This window comes from Canis aureus, chromosome 10 (genome assembly GCF_053574225.1).
Source record: "Canis aureus isolate CA01 chromosome 10, VMU_Caureus_v.1.0, whole genome shotgun sequence".
NCBI classification, from domain to species: Eukaryota; Metazoa; Chordata; class Mammalia; order Carnivora; family Canidae; genus Canis; species Canis aureus.
Window position 1 is genome coordinate 73,392,992 of NC_135620.1, and position 15,310 is coordinate 73,408,301.

The following is a 15,310-nucleotide window of genomic DNA, read 5'->3' on the forward strand; positions in this document are numbered from 1 at the left end:
CTCTCCCTGAGCTCTAACCCCGCCCTTGCCACGTTCTTAGAATTCTATACTTCTTGACTGTACCTTCCTGTCTCTTCCGGTGATCCCTCTTTGGCAAGAGGGAGACCCTGGCCCCTTTCTTTGCCAGTTTACGGATTTTCCTTTAAGTATCACAACCCCCTGCCAACCACCTCTAGTTATTAAAATGCAGCTCAGGACGTCTCACTCTGGCTGTTACATTATCATTCCTCGTTAGAGACTCCTCCAGGGCCTGAGACATCCCTGCACTGACTTTATAATTACAAAGTCAATTTCTAAACAGACATTTGCAAATAAGTCAATTTAAATACTGAGATTTGCAAACAATAATTAAGCAGTAGCTTCTTTTTAAATATCTCTATATATAATTAATGCCTGTGGGCTTTTCATTTTACCTTGCAACCGGGTAGTTTGCAATTGTTTGTTGAGCTAAAGGGTTCTCTGAAAGCAAATCAAAGCACTGGGGAGATTTGGGAAGCAATTGAAGAAAGGTTTTTTCCTCTTCCTCCTTCACCCTTGCTTTACCTGATTGGCTGTACTTTTCATCAGTTGGGATTATGATAGGGGAGGGAGGCTGGAGAAGAATCATTTTCTACAGTAAAAATAGCAACAACAATACAGGATTCTGGTCTGGTGACAGACTAGCTAACATGGCTTCTTAAGATATGCAATCAGGGAGTCTCCATGCTGGAAGCCTCAGCCACTGCTGATTTCAGCACCACCCAAACAGAGAGAGAGCTCTCAAGGGCTCAGCTTTGACAGTGCTTCTCCCTCGTTTATAAAATCCACAATGAGGAGGGCCTGGCTGGCTCAGTCAGTACAGCATCCAACTTTTTATTTCAGCTCAGGTTATGATCTCAGTGTCATAATCTCAGGGTTGTGAGATCCAGCCCCATGTTGGGCTCCATGCTCAGAGAGGAGTCTCTTTCTGCTCCTCCCCACCTCTTGTGTGCCTTCTCTAAAATGAATGAATGAACAAACGAATGAACAAACGAATGAATGGATGGATGAATGAATGAATGAATGAATGAATAAATAAATAAATAAATAAATAAATAAATAAATAAATAAATGATTTTTGAGCTCTTTAAAAAAGATCTACACTGAATTCCTATTACCTGCAGGATAAAGTTCTGATGCTGCCATTAATGGTCCTTCACAATCTGGCCTTATTCTCTCTTATAACAAGTTTTTATTGTTGTTGTTGTTGTTGTTGTTGTTGTTGTTGTTTAAGCCTACTAGATGCTAAGGAAGATACTAGGTACCAAGGGTATGCTGGTAAACAAGACAGTCTATTTCGATGTCTAATAGGGATAGAAACCCTGAAGAAGTAAATACATGGATGATGAATGTTACAAAAGAGGAAGTAGGAGTAAATTCAGGTTGGTCTGTAGACTTACAAATGTCACTTTAAAAAAGCAGTATTTTAGCTGAAATCTCAAGGATGAGCAGGTTTTAACAAGGTGAAGATTAAGGGGGAGGTTTTTCCAGGCAGAAGAATCCCTGTTAGAACTCAAAGATGAGTGAAAAAAACAGGGCTGAGGGGTAGCTAAAGTGGAGAGGGTAGGACATAAGGTAAAGATCTAGACAGAGAAGCATGGAGTCTTGAAAGCATTGTAGGGCCAGGTTAAGAAGTTTGAACTCTGTCCTAAGGACAATAGGGAGCCATGGAAGGGTTTCAGGAAGTGATGTTACCAGTTTGGGTTATGCTGCCCCAGCTGTGCCCTCAAGCCCTACCAGACAATGTCTCTCAGGTGGATAATCCAGAAACTCTTGAGTCTGTTTTCCCAAGCTCTCCTCCAGTAAGGAGCCTCTCCCCAATATTCTCAACCCCACTAAATACCTCAACCTCAAAATCTGATTCAGAAGGCACAGACTCTTTAAAACATCTTTAATCCCACTACCATTGCCTTATAAGAATAGATTACCTTCTAATCAGTGCTTCTAAAACATTTTGTTCAACTCTCTAGTTCAACTTATACCATGCATATATTTATCTATGCATATAATAATGCAACTATATAAATGTATGTCATACATGCAACTCTCTAGTTCAACAGTTTTTATACTAATGCATATTAATAGTAAAAGCTTTCATTGTTTTCAAGTTAGTGTATATATATCTCTACAAAATGTTAGCAAATAGTAAACACAAATAGCTTATTATAATCACCATCAATTTTACCACTGTCATAAGCACTTTTCAATGAGAGTCCCCACAGGTACTGTGGCAGAGGCTGAGATGTTTTGCCTTCGGAGTGTCCTCAAGCACAGCCATAATTCTCCTTAGTCTGTTGGCAACTCATTCAGTTTATGGGACAAGAGCTTCTGTATAGCTTTCCCTCTGGAGGAGTGTGACTCACAGAGGTTAGCATTGCCCAGAAGAGAGGTAGAGACTCAACACTCCAGAGTTCATGAGGGGTCAGAGTCATTGATTGCTCTTATCAAGGTGCTGATAGTCTCGGCTCAAAATATAGGAAGGGGAATCCCACTGACCCCTAGGACCTTGTTTCAGCCTGTCTCTGAATAAATGTCTCTTTACCCATGTCCATTCTTATTAGTAGGCAAGTATAGTTCAGGCTCAGGATCTGGGCCCTAGAAAAGTCAGCACCACTCTACCTGTGTAAAGACAGCCTGGGGAAATTAAGGGTATGACTAGCTGAGGGACCTCCATTTTCTCCTTGAGTCATCTTATTTTTTTGAGCCAAACCAGTCAGTGCCAGGGATAAGTGACCTTCAGTGTGGGCTGCAAATCTCTGAATTCAGATACCTAACAGATTATGAGTGACCCCTGTAGTCCTTTAAAGTAAGTATTTTGTTCCCTTTGGTGATGTATTCCAGAGGCTTTGGAATTAACTTCTTATGATTTTTTTCTTAGGAGACCCATCATCTCTGGAAGGGCATTAAGTGCTGATGGGAAAGGGTAATAGATACAGATTACAGATACACAGTTCCCTAAAATCCTCAACGCTCCAATGTAGGAGTAAATCATCAATGATCTTCCCTAATTCTGACCCTGATGCCCATTCATTTCAGCTGTTGGCTCATATTCTAGATGCAACGGTCTGGGATAGTCAGATACTGGTTCTGATTAAGATTACTATAAAGTTCATTTAAAAAAATATTTTATTTATTATTTTGAGAGAGACAGCACAATTAGGCAGAGCAGCATCCAGAGCACAAGAGAGAAGCAGGTTCCCTGATAAGCAGAGAATTTGATGTAGGGCTCTATCTCAGGACCCTCGGATCATGACCTGAGCCAAAGGCAGACACTTAATTGACTGAGCCACCCAGGCACCCCTCAAGTTCACTTTTTATAAAATGGGTAAATGGTAAATAAATGAACAAAAAGCTACTAATCTTATTTCCTACTATGTCCAATTAACTAAGAATCTTTTCAAGTAGGTACAGGCTTGGGAACTTTTTATATCTCCTAATGTGATTCATTTTAGAAGCACTCGTCCAGATTGCCATTCATTGAAAGCCATTTTTATTCTGATTCAATTGCCTGTGTCACATAAAGTACCCAAAGTGGGGATCCAATGCAGACAGAAACAGACGACCGATGGACTAGAGATCTAACTTTGGTGACCTCCTATGTTGGTCAGCCATCAAGAGACTCAAAGGAGTGCTCAAGGTGATGAGCATGAGCAGCATTTCTGTTTCCCACCAGGTCTTGGCAGCTTTGAATCAGCCCTCCCTCATCTGATAGGCACATGTATCTGCAGGAATCCCACAGGAGTAGTTTTCTGGTCCTTCTCCGCCTACTCATCTCTTCCTTCTTGGTTACTCTTTCTGTCTTCCTTTTCGGTTTCCTTTCTTTGCTTCTGCAGAGCCTAAGAGCACCAGAATGAGGATACAAATGTTGTGTGTGGTCACTGTATGCCATTGGAAGAGTCGCTTCATTTCTTGTGCCTCCTTTTCCCTCCATATTTAGTTGATTGGATTCAATCTCCGTTTCTATACTAATTATACTGTGGTCTTTTATTTATTTTTTATTTTCTATTCTTTTTCCTTCTCCTTTGCTACCTCCTTCAGTATAAATTTTTAAAAGTTGAATTTTGAATAAATGGAGGATAATTTAAGTTCATTTTGTACCTGGCTTTGGTCCAACTTCTAAGGTTCTCAACTAAGCAGAAAGTTGTGGTACAGAAAAGTCAACACTTAACAGCTAAAGGGAGGTGTTCTGTTTCACTCCCTTTACTGGGATTTCACATCCTTTGCCTTTCCTATGAAGTGTGGATGTCCATTTTTTCCCACCTTCAAATCTCTCTTGCCCTTCCTCACGCAGTCAGGTCTGTCTTACACCATGGATATCTTCTGATCAACCAAACCCTCCTTGAATACTTTTCTTTGAGGGCCAACTATACCATTTACATCTGAACCTTAACACATCACATTTAAGTATAGTTTCACACCCCTTTGTTTGGTGTGGTATGTCTGAGCCTGTGAACATTATTTATAAGATGCCGGAGGATAGACATTTCATTCTTTTCTTCTGTTTTCACTCCTCAGGGTGTCAAGCTCAAAGTAAAGCATGCAATGTGCACTTAAGATAGAATTTGAGAATATTGCAACTTTTCCAACTTAAAAATAATCTCTTTCAATTCCCACAATTTACACACACACACAAAAACTGTTAGGAAAAAATGACTCTAAGAGTCATCTTTAATGGCTGAACCTGACTAAAAGCTAGGTCTCCTCAATCCACTTCACTTTTTATATCACTTGCTGTTTGATTTATTTCTCCAATACCTAAGCATGCTCCTGATCCCCAAAAGTATTGGTCACTTAACCCATTGTACTTCCACTTCTGTACAGCTTCATAGAGATATATTTCATCAAGACAAACTCCTGATGCCCTTCTCCAAGTCACTTTTAAATTACTGTATGAATTAGTCCATATAGATGTCTCCTTTGTGAAGGAGGCATTGATAGTTTAAGAGAAGGGGCTTTCAGCTTAGTATCTGATGATCTGCCCTCAGTTCTCTGTGCCTTAGTAACGCTATGAGCACAGGCTTACTACTTCACGCCTCTACACTTATATTTCCTCATTCATAAAACAGAGTATAAATACCTCATTTAACAAAATACTGTAATGTTTGGATAAGGTTTGCCCTTTGTTAACTGTGATGAGCTCCTGAAAAATTAAATATGGGTTTTCATTATAATTGTAAACAATAATAAAGTAGAAAAATATTAGCAGCAGTTATGGTAGCAGCACCCTCATTTTGTGTCATGAGACTTCACTTGGCGGGTGAGAAGCCATTATCAATATTGGCGACAATTGCATATACCTCCTCTCTTCTCCTTATGTGTGTGTAAGGCCCATAACTTAAAACACTTGCTGCTATTCAGCACAAAAACAAATAGCAAAGCAACTCTGGCTGTGATGTATTTCAACAGCATAACTTAGGCTTGCCACCATTCTGTTAAATTATGAATATCTATCAGCTGATGGAGTCAATGCTTTTATTTGGAACAGGGAAGGAGGGAGGCAAAGAAAAAAACACAAGAAGATGTGGTTGCTATAGCGATTGACAACGGGTATCCTTCGAACAGGGCTTAGGGATGCTGATGCAGCTAAAACAAATGTTTGTGTTTGGCCACGGTGGAGACGGTGACGGATTATGGAGCCTTGGCCTTGAGCCTTGATGTAATCCAATTCTAAATAAATCATAAATCTAAGTGCAGACTGGTAAGGCAAAAGGAATACCAATGCCGGCCAAGGAGTAGCGAGCGGGCAGTGGTGGCCAGGATTGATTCTGGGGTGTGAAGCGGGGAGCGCTGACAGGAGGAGGGCCATGACCAGCCTGCAGGGATGTACCTCCTTCTCTTCTGGCCTCGCCAGCCTCCACTGGAGCTGCCAGACCTCAGTGGTGCGAATGAGAGATCACTGCTGAATTAGCCACAAGGCCACGCATCCTGCTGCCGCCTAAATTTTCTTGGATGAAGGGATTTTTCATCATAAAAGGTGCTGAATTGCTAACATTTGGGCTAGTTTCACGTATCCCTCACTTGGAAGAACCCAGAAGTTAGCTGAGAGTTTCTCACTGGCCGCAAGTCTGCTGGGGTGTGAGAAGGTACTATAGTTTAAGCTCTTGGATACGGAATAATCCTATACCCGTGTGAGGGGGTAACAGGAACAAAGACGACTGTTAATGCAGAATTCTGACATTCTTCCTCATTTTCTGTTTTTGAAGAGAAAGAGACAATGAATGAATGGTGGACTGGAGAACCAAAATGTTGATTTTACATATGCTGGAAAGGGCAAGGCTGCTCTGGGGAGGAAAAGAAGAATCTAGAAGAGTGTGAGCAGGGATTAAGAATCACATGAGCCATGGTGGACTGGGTGAGTATGAAAGAATTTTAGCAATTTTGTACAGAGTAGGGGGCATTTAACAATTGTTGGAAAAGTTAAAGAATTGAGTTTCAAGAAATTTTTATTGTGTTTTAAGAATGGACTCCTTGTTTGAAGAATCACAAGAGACTATAAAATAAGATGAAAATTTCTTGGATGTCAGACCAGAGTTCCTTACAAATGCAACATATTGTACTAAAATGGAGTAGCTAAACATTATTCAGCTTCATTCTGGAAGATACATCTGGGGTTTGGGATAAAAAGTACGATATTCTGATTCAACTCCTTTAAAAAACCATCACCCTGCAACTGAGCCCAGAGGGTATTTTCTTCAAGGCTGCCAAATTAATGGGCCTGTGGCACACAGGATAGATGTTGATCCAACACGAGCAACAGTGGTCCTAGGAATGCCTCCTCATTGCTGGAAAGACATCATGGACCCCACTTTGAAGTCAGAATTATGGTACTTAGGCAATATAGTTGGGCAAATAAACACAGATGTTCACTGAACTGAGTAAATCTAAGGGAGATTATTGTGAAGCAGTGTACACAAAGACAGGATTCAATTGCAAGAGATTATTGAGGTAGAAATGCCTATGAGGGATAATAGGGAACAAGCAGGAGAAGGCAGGGAGAACCTTCAGTTTGGGATGCAGGTCTGACTCCAGGGAAGGAAGACAGGAAGGAAGGAGAATTGGGTAAGAACATCCTCAGTCTGTATTTGTTTAAAAAGGCTTCAAGATGGGTCAAAATCACCCATCAGAGGAGTGCTGCAACCCACAAAAATGAGCTGGCAATTGTACCTTCATTGTGTTTAGTTATTGGCTGGGAGCGTCCCATAAGAAGTATGGTGTCAAGGGTGACAGATCCGTGGGTCAATAACTGGGGCCATCTGTCAACTAGGCTCCTCACAATGGGAGCCATGCATTTCCATGGATACCACAGTGAATTTTAGACTGGATATATTTACTATTTTAACCTGGCTCCTATGGAGATTCAGTATCTTAAAGAGTTATAGACCATTCTCAAAAGGGACAGGTGATCAGTGGTAAGCATAATGGACTAATTCAAGGCTTTGTCCTAGGTCAGATTTTTTTTTTAATTTTTATTTACTTATGATAGTCACAGAGAGAGAGGCAGAGACACAGGCAGAGGGAGAAGCAGGCTCCATGCACCGAGAGCCCGATGTGGGATTCGATCCCGGGTCTCCAGGATCACGCCCCGGGCCAAAGGCAGGCGCCAAACCGCTGCGCCACCCAGGGATCCCCCCTAGGTCAGATTTTTAAGACAAGATATTCTGAGGAGTAAGATCCAGCTCTGTGGTATTCTATCAAGCACACTTTGGAACGGATATTATAGGCTACAGTATGATAGCATCTTGTGAATTTGGAATCTGCAAATCAGAAATACCACCATATAAAATATCAATGTCTCTCTTTATGCATAATATTTAACACCATGTGACTCATTCAAATTAAAAACAATTTATCAATAATTCCATAATTTCAAAGTGGGGTCTGTGTGTTACAAACTGTGTATTTGATAGGGCTACAAAGCAGTTCATGACTTCAGCTGTTAAACAGAAAGACCTGATGCCCTGTGTCAGGATTAATCTTCAATTATTTAATATTTTTAAAGTTATGATCCTTATACAAAGACATGCATGCATCTTCAAGAAACGTGATGATGTGCAATGATAACTATAATGGCAACGTAAGGAGAAAAAGTAAGTACATGAAACATTGAGCTGTGGATAAAACTTGCAGTGAACCAAGAGATTGAGGAAGGAGGAGAAATATTGGCAATTAAGTAGGTCTACAGGGTCCAGGATTAGGATTTATTTATGCACTCTATGCAATCTATTTTGGTGTGGGCTGCCTGACTGAATCTCCTAGAAAAAGTAAAGAGAGACTGCGATGTTTGTGTCTAGTTGATAGCTGCACATGGGCAGGAAAGGGACTTATGAGTTGCATACTCTTCCAGAATGGAGAGACTTTTGCAGCTGATAATTGGGCAGCAGGTGGTAGAAGGTGGCTTGGAGGATCAGAAACTCCTAGACCAGGTCACTGCAATAGCAATTTATAGCCCATAGTTATAAACTACTTCAGATTTCACTACCTATATGAAACGTCTGAATTTTTGCTGTTAGTAAAGCTAATTAGAGGAAGGAAGAAAAAAGAAAAAAATAAGGGTGAGCATGATGTCTCCCTTGGAACAAACAAAATAGTGGAACTCAGACTGAAACTCCAGATAATGTGCAGGAATCCAGAGATACTACAGACGCCTGACGTGGATCCCCCAAAATGAGACCCACATAGACCCAGGTAAACAAAATGTGACCCAGATAGACAGAAATGAGTTGTTACAACTCCATCCACTGGTGCTTCAGAGACAGCCAGAAGCTGCATCTCCTAAATCATATCCACTATGAAAAATGGGCCCTAATAGAAAATGTTCCTGGCGTACTGTGGACCCATGAAAGGAAGGGGAAATGTCAGGGACAAACTGAACCTTAAGAGAAACAGCAACTAACTGTGGGCAAAAACTTTATCAACATTCCATCTTCCTTTCTTCTCAGGAGAAATACAAACAGGATTGGAAGGTGACTGAATATGAAACCAACACGATTGACACTCTGGACTTGTCTAGGTCACTCACATCTAGGTTTGTTAGACATCGCTTCAATGGGCATAGCCAATGTCTAGCCCTTAGAAGATCCCACTGGATCCTGTAAGAGAGGATAAGGGAAGGAAGTAGGGGTTTACGCTGTGGATGAGAAGGACCTATGGCTGGTGCTTGTAGACATGTTCCCTTCTTTGAGGACCTTCTTAAACATTTCACTGAAGTTTTATTATAAAATGTGAGTATTCAGAAGCTCCCTTCTTTCTTGCCTTCTAAGAAAATGATGTTCAGAGTTAATGGGTACAATGAAAAATCAGAAGGAAGGGAGAGAATACTTGTTTTAAACAAGAAAGGGCAGAGAGTTATTTTTAAGATAAAGAGATGAGCATGGATTAGAATTTGAGAGCTTGAGGCTTTTGAAAAGGGGAAACATTTAGGGGCAGTTCCTACTCATCTTAAGTAGAAGACAAATACATTGAGAAAAACTACTTTAAGGAGTTTCTTTTTCTTTGAGTATTATGCTTGGCATCTATTTTTTAGAAACTTTATTAAAGATTTAAATAGCCTTTTCAATTTTCAAATATTTGTTCATATAAAATTAGAGTTTCTTCTAAATGTGACACTGTGCTGAGGCAAGCCCTAGAATAGCCTAGCTTTATCTTGGTTATGCTGGCATAGTATATAGTTGAGCATCTATCTTTTTCCAATAAGAATTATATTAAAGTATAAATTATCCAAATTCCATTCTTAACTGGAAGTGTTCACTCTAAATCAAGGGAAAGTCTAAATATTGGAGAAGCAAGTCAGCTGTATAAAGACTCAGAAACAGAATTGGAATGGAAATTGCAGGGGTTACCAGGGATTTTAAATTAGAGCCTCAGGATTGGAAAAGACATTGTAAAATCATTAAGTTCAACCTCCTAGCCAGTCAGATTTGCCTCTGCAATGAGCATGACAGATGGCCACCTAGCCTTTGCTGGAACCCTTCCAGTAATGGAGAGATCTCCACCAGGGCAGCCAATTCTGTGTTTGGACATTTCTTATCATTATAATGTTTCCTGTATTTAACCTAAATTTGTTCTCTGTGACTCAGAATTATTGGTCTTCCTTCTACCCTCTGGGTACAGCAGAATATGGCTGAGAAGAGAGGTTCCACCATTTACTAACTATTGACCCAGGGCAAATTTGTAATACAAATAAGAATTTCTACAACAGACAGGATAACTCCTAAATCATAGGTTTATTTTAAGGATTAATCATGTTAGTGTGTAGAGTGGATCCAGTACAGTGCCTCATACATAGTATGTTCCCAAAAAACTGTTTTAAAAAAGTGTATCAATGGTACTAATGCAAATACTAGTAGAATGTAAAGATCCATGTCAGATGATTCTAGATTTTCTCTTTCCTGTCAAAATTCACTTTTCTGGTCTTATGTTGCTTTCAGTAATGAGTCTCTATCTTGGAATGAGTCTTATCATAGGGAACTATGGCCCTGATTTTGCAGTCTGGCTCTGACCATGTAAGTTCCCAAGCTTTCTCTCTTTGTTTTGTATGTTCTTAAATTCTGAACTTGATCTCTATCCATCTAACTCAAGCCTGGCAAGTGGACAACTCCTTTCTGGCTCCACTCGGTGTCTGCGTGGAGAATGAACATTCACATTTCCTCAGTGAGAAGGACTGAGACCTTACACTTGATACATCTTAAGAATACTATAATGGTTCATGTTCTTCCCATAGATGTCTTCAAATCTGCATACACTTAAAGCTAATATAAGGGCGAAAGCTCCTGGGTTGGGGTGGTGGTGCTAGAGCTCAGATGCTTCCAGGATAAGAGTTAGACATCATCTCAATGCCCATGTATTTATTTCCATTAAAGAGCTGTGAGAAGTCATTTTGCTTGGAAGCCATGATAGACAAAGCCCCGCTCCTCCTTCAGGAAAGGAGTGGCTGCTCTGCTGTAGGAAGAACTGTCTTCCTACAAACGCCTTCCAATTATCATTTTCTTCAGAGTCAGCCTCAACTGCAGAGAACCACCTCATTGAAGTCATGTGCTTCTGAGGTCAGTTCACTTGTGACTAATTAGGGATGCAAAGGCCTGACCATTTCAGCCCAGTATCAGAACTCTCATGGGCAAAGCTCACTCTAGAGCTTTCTACAATGTTGAGAGAAGCTTTGTTGGGCCTATATAGCAGCTCACCTTCCTCCTACACCCAGTTCTACCTCTACGCTCATTCTTTCACAGGTGTTAACTCCTAGAAAGATCGTGCTGCCCCAAAGTCTGCCTCATCATCTGTATGTAGTGAAAACCACCACACGAACAAGAAATGATTTGTTGTTCTTGGTGTTATTTCCTCTCACCTCCATCCCAGAAGCTTCTGGGAGAGGGGACAATAGAAATGACACATGTTCTTTCCACCCTGTGACAGAGTTAGATTTGAGATCATAAAGAAAGAGTGGAAAGTAGAGTAAGTCAAGCAAAACTATTTAAGACTCTAGGGGTAAATCAGCTCTGCTTTGAAGGCTACCTGATGAATTTTAAATTGTGGACAGGTCCTTGCCCCTAGTAGTCCGCAGTGGGCAGAGTGCAGCTTGCTTACTCTGTGTGCTTGGGTAGTCACCAGGTTTGGATAGCCACAGCTAATGAAGCAGGGACGGCAAGAAGACACCTTGAAGAGAATAGATAGTAAGTAGACTTTCTCCTAAACCTATGCAAAACATCACCACCCTGGTGGTGGAGGAACTGGGGAATACAGAAGAAGAGACTCAGAATAATTGGGATCTGGGCATTGATATCAACGTTGCAATATTTGTACATATTTACTGGTGGGGCGTCATGTATTTGGATTTTAATCATAGGAATAAATGTGTGCTGTAAATATGTTGCATAGTGGAAAGCAAAAACAAAAACAGAAAAAACAAGGAATCAATAAGCAGAAAAGGTTATAAATGCCTAAAAATCTATTTTTTAAAAATCAACTCCAGGAGTTTGAGACTTATACATGGGGGCTCGTGGGTGGCTCAGTTAGTTAAGTGCCTGCCTTCAGCTCAGGTCATGATCCCAGGGTCCTGGGATCAAGCCAGACATTGGGCTTGCTGCTCAGTGGGGAGTCTGCTTCTCTCTTGCCCTCAGCCGCTCCCCTGCTCATGTGCACATGTGCATGTTCTCTCTCCTATTAAAAAAAAAAAATTAAAAAAAGGAAACTTGTATCCGACTCAGAATAAGTATACAAAAACAAAGTTGAAAAGAAGACATCTATGAGACATAGAAGAATGAAATTGAGGATCTATGAATTGGCAATCATTAAATACAGATTCTCTGATGTGATATAGTTTCAAGTGTTATGATGTCATAGCATAGTCTTATTGCAAACATTAGGAAATGATCTTTTCTCTAAAATCAGAAATCATTACTAAGCACGGCAATAATTGCAGAGACACTAAAGAAGACTGTGTATGTTCTGCAAAGCCTGATTAAGTAAGCTTCAAGGACACAGAAATAAATGCATTGTGATCTGTTCTCTGCAAAGGGTCTGATATATTTAGATTTTCATTAAGATGGGCTGAAACACAAAATGTCTTCAGTTATCCAGGAAATGTAATTAACCACTTCCTAAGATTCCTACTTAATCAATGCTATTTTCCCCAATATATGGTTAATTGAACTGTCAGCCTCTGCTGTGGTCTTGGGTATGTGGATAATTTGGGCCAGTAACATCGGGGATATTCAATTTCAAGGTCAGTTTTTTTCCTATTAAAATGGCTCCCTATTTTGGCTATACACTTGCATACTTTATGTGAAACATATTCATTCAACAGCCACAGTTAAAAAACATATTTAAAAATTAAGATGCTGAAATAGTGAGATATTTATTGAAAAAATATGACAGGGTTTTACCATTAGAAAGATCCAAGGGGATTCTGCTGGCTGGCTCAGTGAGTTGAACATCAGACTCTTGATTTCCATTTGGTTATAATCTCAGAGTCATGGGACTCAGCCCCGTATGGGGCTCCATGCTCAGGGTAGAATCTGTTTGTTCCTGTCTCTCTGCTACCCCCCCCCCATCATTCTCTTTTTGTCTCTCAAATAAATAAACAAATAAAATCTTACAAAAAATGTATAAGTTGGAATTCCTCTTCTTAAAGGTAATAATTAATGGAAGGAGAGTTAGTTCTTAGTTTCTTGGTTAAATGAAGCTGATATTAATCGGTATTTCATAGTATTGTGAGATACCAGAAATAATGATGTTTGCATAGTACCAGACATAAAGTAGTTAATAATTAGTGGTTATTATTTCTATTATTGACATTACATTTATTCTTAGTCTTCTAGATTGTAGTCAAATATTAAAAAAAAAAAAAGTCCTCACAATCCCATGCATATAAGAATATCTCATGACTCCCACAGATACTGGTATGCCCATGTTTAGGAAGTATACTATCAGAGTGGAGAACATCTGACTTGTATGGTCAAGACAAGCAAGGTGATGTGTAAGGAAGGCCCTTTCCATCCTACTCCTCAAATAAGACTCCCTGAAATCTCTGAGGACTTCACTGTAATGACCCTGGACTTTTAAACCCCTTTTCTAGGAGGTGATGTCATTGACATCCCTACCTGGGCAATGACAATGGCACAACCAACTTTTCCTTTCCAGACACTGCTGCTCCTATCAGTGAGTGGGAACAAAAAAAGTCATTTGTCCATTTCTTCATTCATTAGATTTCCTCAGAGCCTTCTAAAGGCCCAGCATCCTGCTATTTATTGGGGACACATACCAAGACATAGTATTCACTCTCAAAGAACACACAAATGGAGGTGGGAGACAACAGGATGGAACAAACAAAAGTCTGTATTTAAAAGACAGATTTTGAAGTCAGGCAGATTTACTGTCTAATTCAAGTCTTGCTTTGATCAAGCTGTTTGATTTGGGCAAGTAATTGTATGGCTCCCAGGCTTCTGCATTAAAATGGGAATAGTACCTGCCATGGGTCATTGAGAAGACCTCACGAACTAATGGAATTGAATGCTTAGAGCAGTGATTTGTACACAGAGAGAGTATAGTAAATATTAACAGCAGTAGTAATAATGAAAAATGATTCTAATAACAATAATTATTATTTGATTATCCGTTGGAAGTGTCTGAAGCAGACAGTACAGGGATGGGGGAGTGTATTGAAAATTGAGGCAGAAGAAGTAAGCAAAAGCCAAGTTATGAAGAGTTTTGCAGAGCCCAAGGGGGCAATGAAGGATCTTTTCAGAGTTTTAGAAAGAGGAGCTCTAAACAGGAGAAAACAACTTGGCCTTCCACTTCTGAAAAATTGCTTGCCCCTAGGGTGGAATTTTAAGTGCCTGCAAGCCCAGGATTGGTCTGTGCTCATGACCCACAGGTGTCCCCCTCCTTGATGTGTCGTGAAAAATTAAAATGAGGACAGTTCAGTCAACAGAGTGTCTGTGAAATTAATGAACCCCTTCGCCTTCAACACCTGGTAATTATATCTTTCAATTAAACCAACTCTCTAGCTGTCTACGATCTTATAAATTAACTTACAGCCTTACATCTTTGTAGGCAGCCAGATCTTTTCAGGCCTCAAATCTAAGAGGCCAGAGATAAAGAGAGGTCAGGGAGGCTGAATGTTAGGACTCATTTCAAATGTAGGACTCTCTTTTTGTTACAGAGGGACCGGAGTTTCTTCCCTCTCAACTTGGCCTCCAGAAACAAATATACTGTTTTTTATATAACTAATAATCAGCTTGAGCTATATTTCAGCATATCTCACGGCTCCCTAAAAAGGGGGAATTGAACTAATGCAGCCTGTTGAGTTTAGTTCAGATAAATTCATTAATTCATTAAATTTTTGAGAGCAAGAACATTTTTTAGGAATTAGAAGAAATGCTCTGGGAGGGATGGATCATCTCTGTCATGGAGAAAAAATACAAACTATGGTTTAAAAAACATTGAGTTCACATGTATATTCATTCATTGTTCGTCTAGCAGACAATTTTTCTGCTTTTAACATGAGCGATGCAGTACTGAAGATTATAAGAAAAGTACAGGAAGATTTAAGAGCATAGCGCAGGGTTCATCAAGGGGTCTAGAGCTCAGTGAGTCACTCCAAGAAGTGGCATTTACACTGAGACCCATGGGCAGGGAGCACAAGGACAAAGGTATTAGGAAGAGAATAAAATTGCAGGCAGGAGTACATGGAGGGTTCATGGAACAGAGCTTGAACTGGAGTACAGCCTAAAATGGAGAGGTAATATGATGAAATAAAAAAGGCTCACACTATGAAAGGTCCTGTAATGGTTTGTAG

At 40.1% G+C, this 15,310-nt stretch overlaps 1 long non-coding RNA gene across 1 annotated transcript in view; it reads left to right on the forward strand.

The window, feature by feature from the left end:
* LOC144322739 (uncharacterized) overlaps positions 1–15,310 on the forward strand; it is a 74,470-nt gene that overhangs the window by 15,978 nt on the left and 43,182 nt on the right. The window contains exons 2-3 of the long non-coding RNA XR_013388380.1: positions 6,222–6,370; positions 8,958–9,239. This is a non-coding gene — a long non-coding RNA (uncharacterized LOC144322739). The remainder of the gene's footprint in view (positions 1–6,221; positions 6,371–8,957; positions 9,240–15,310) is intronic.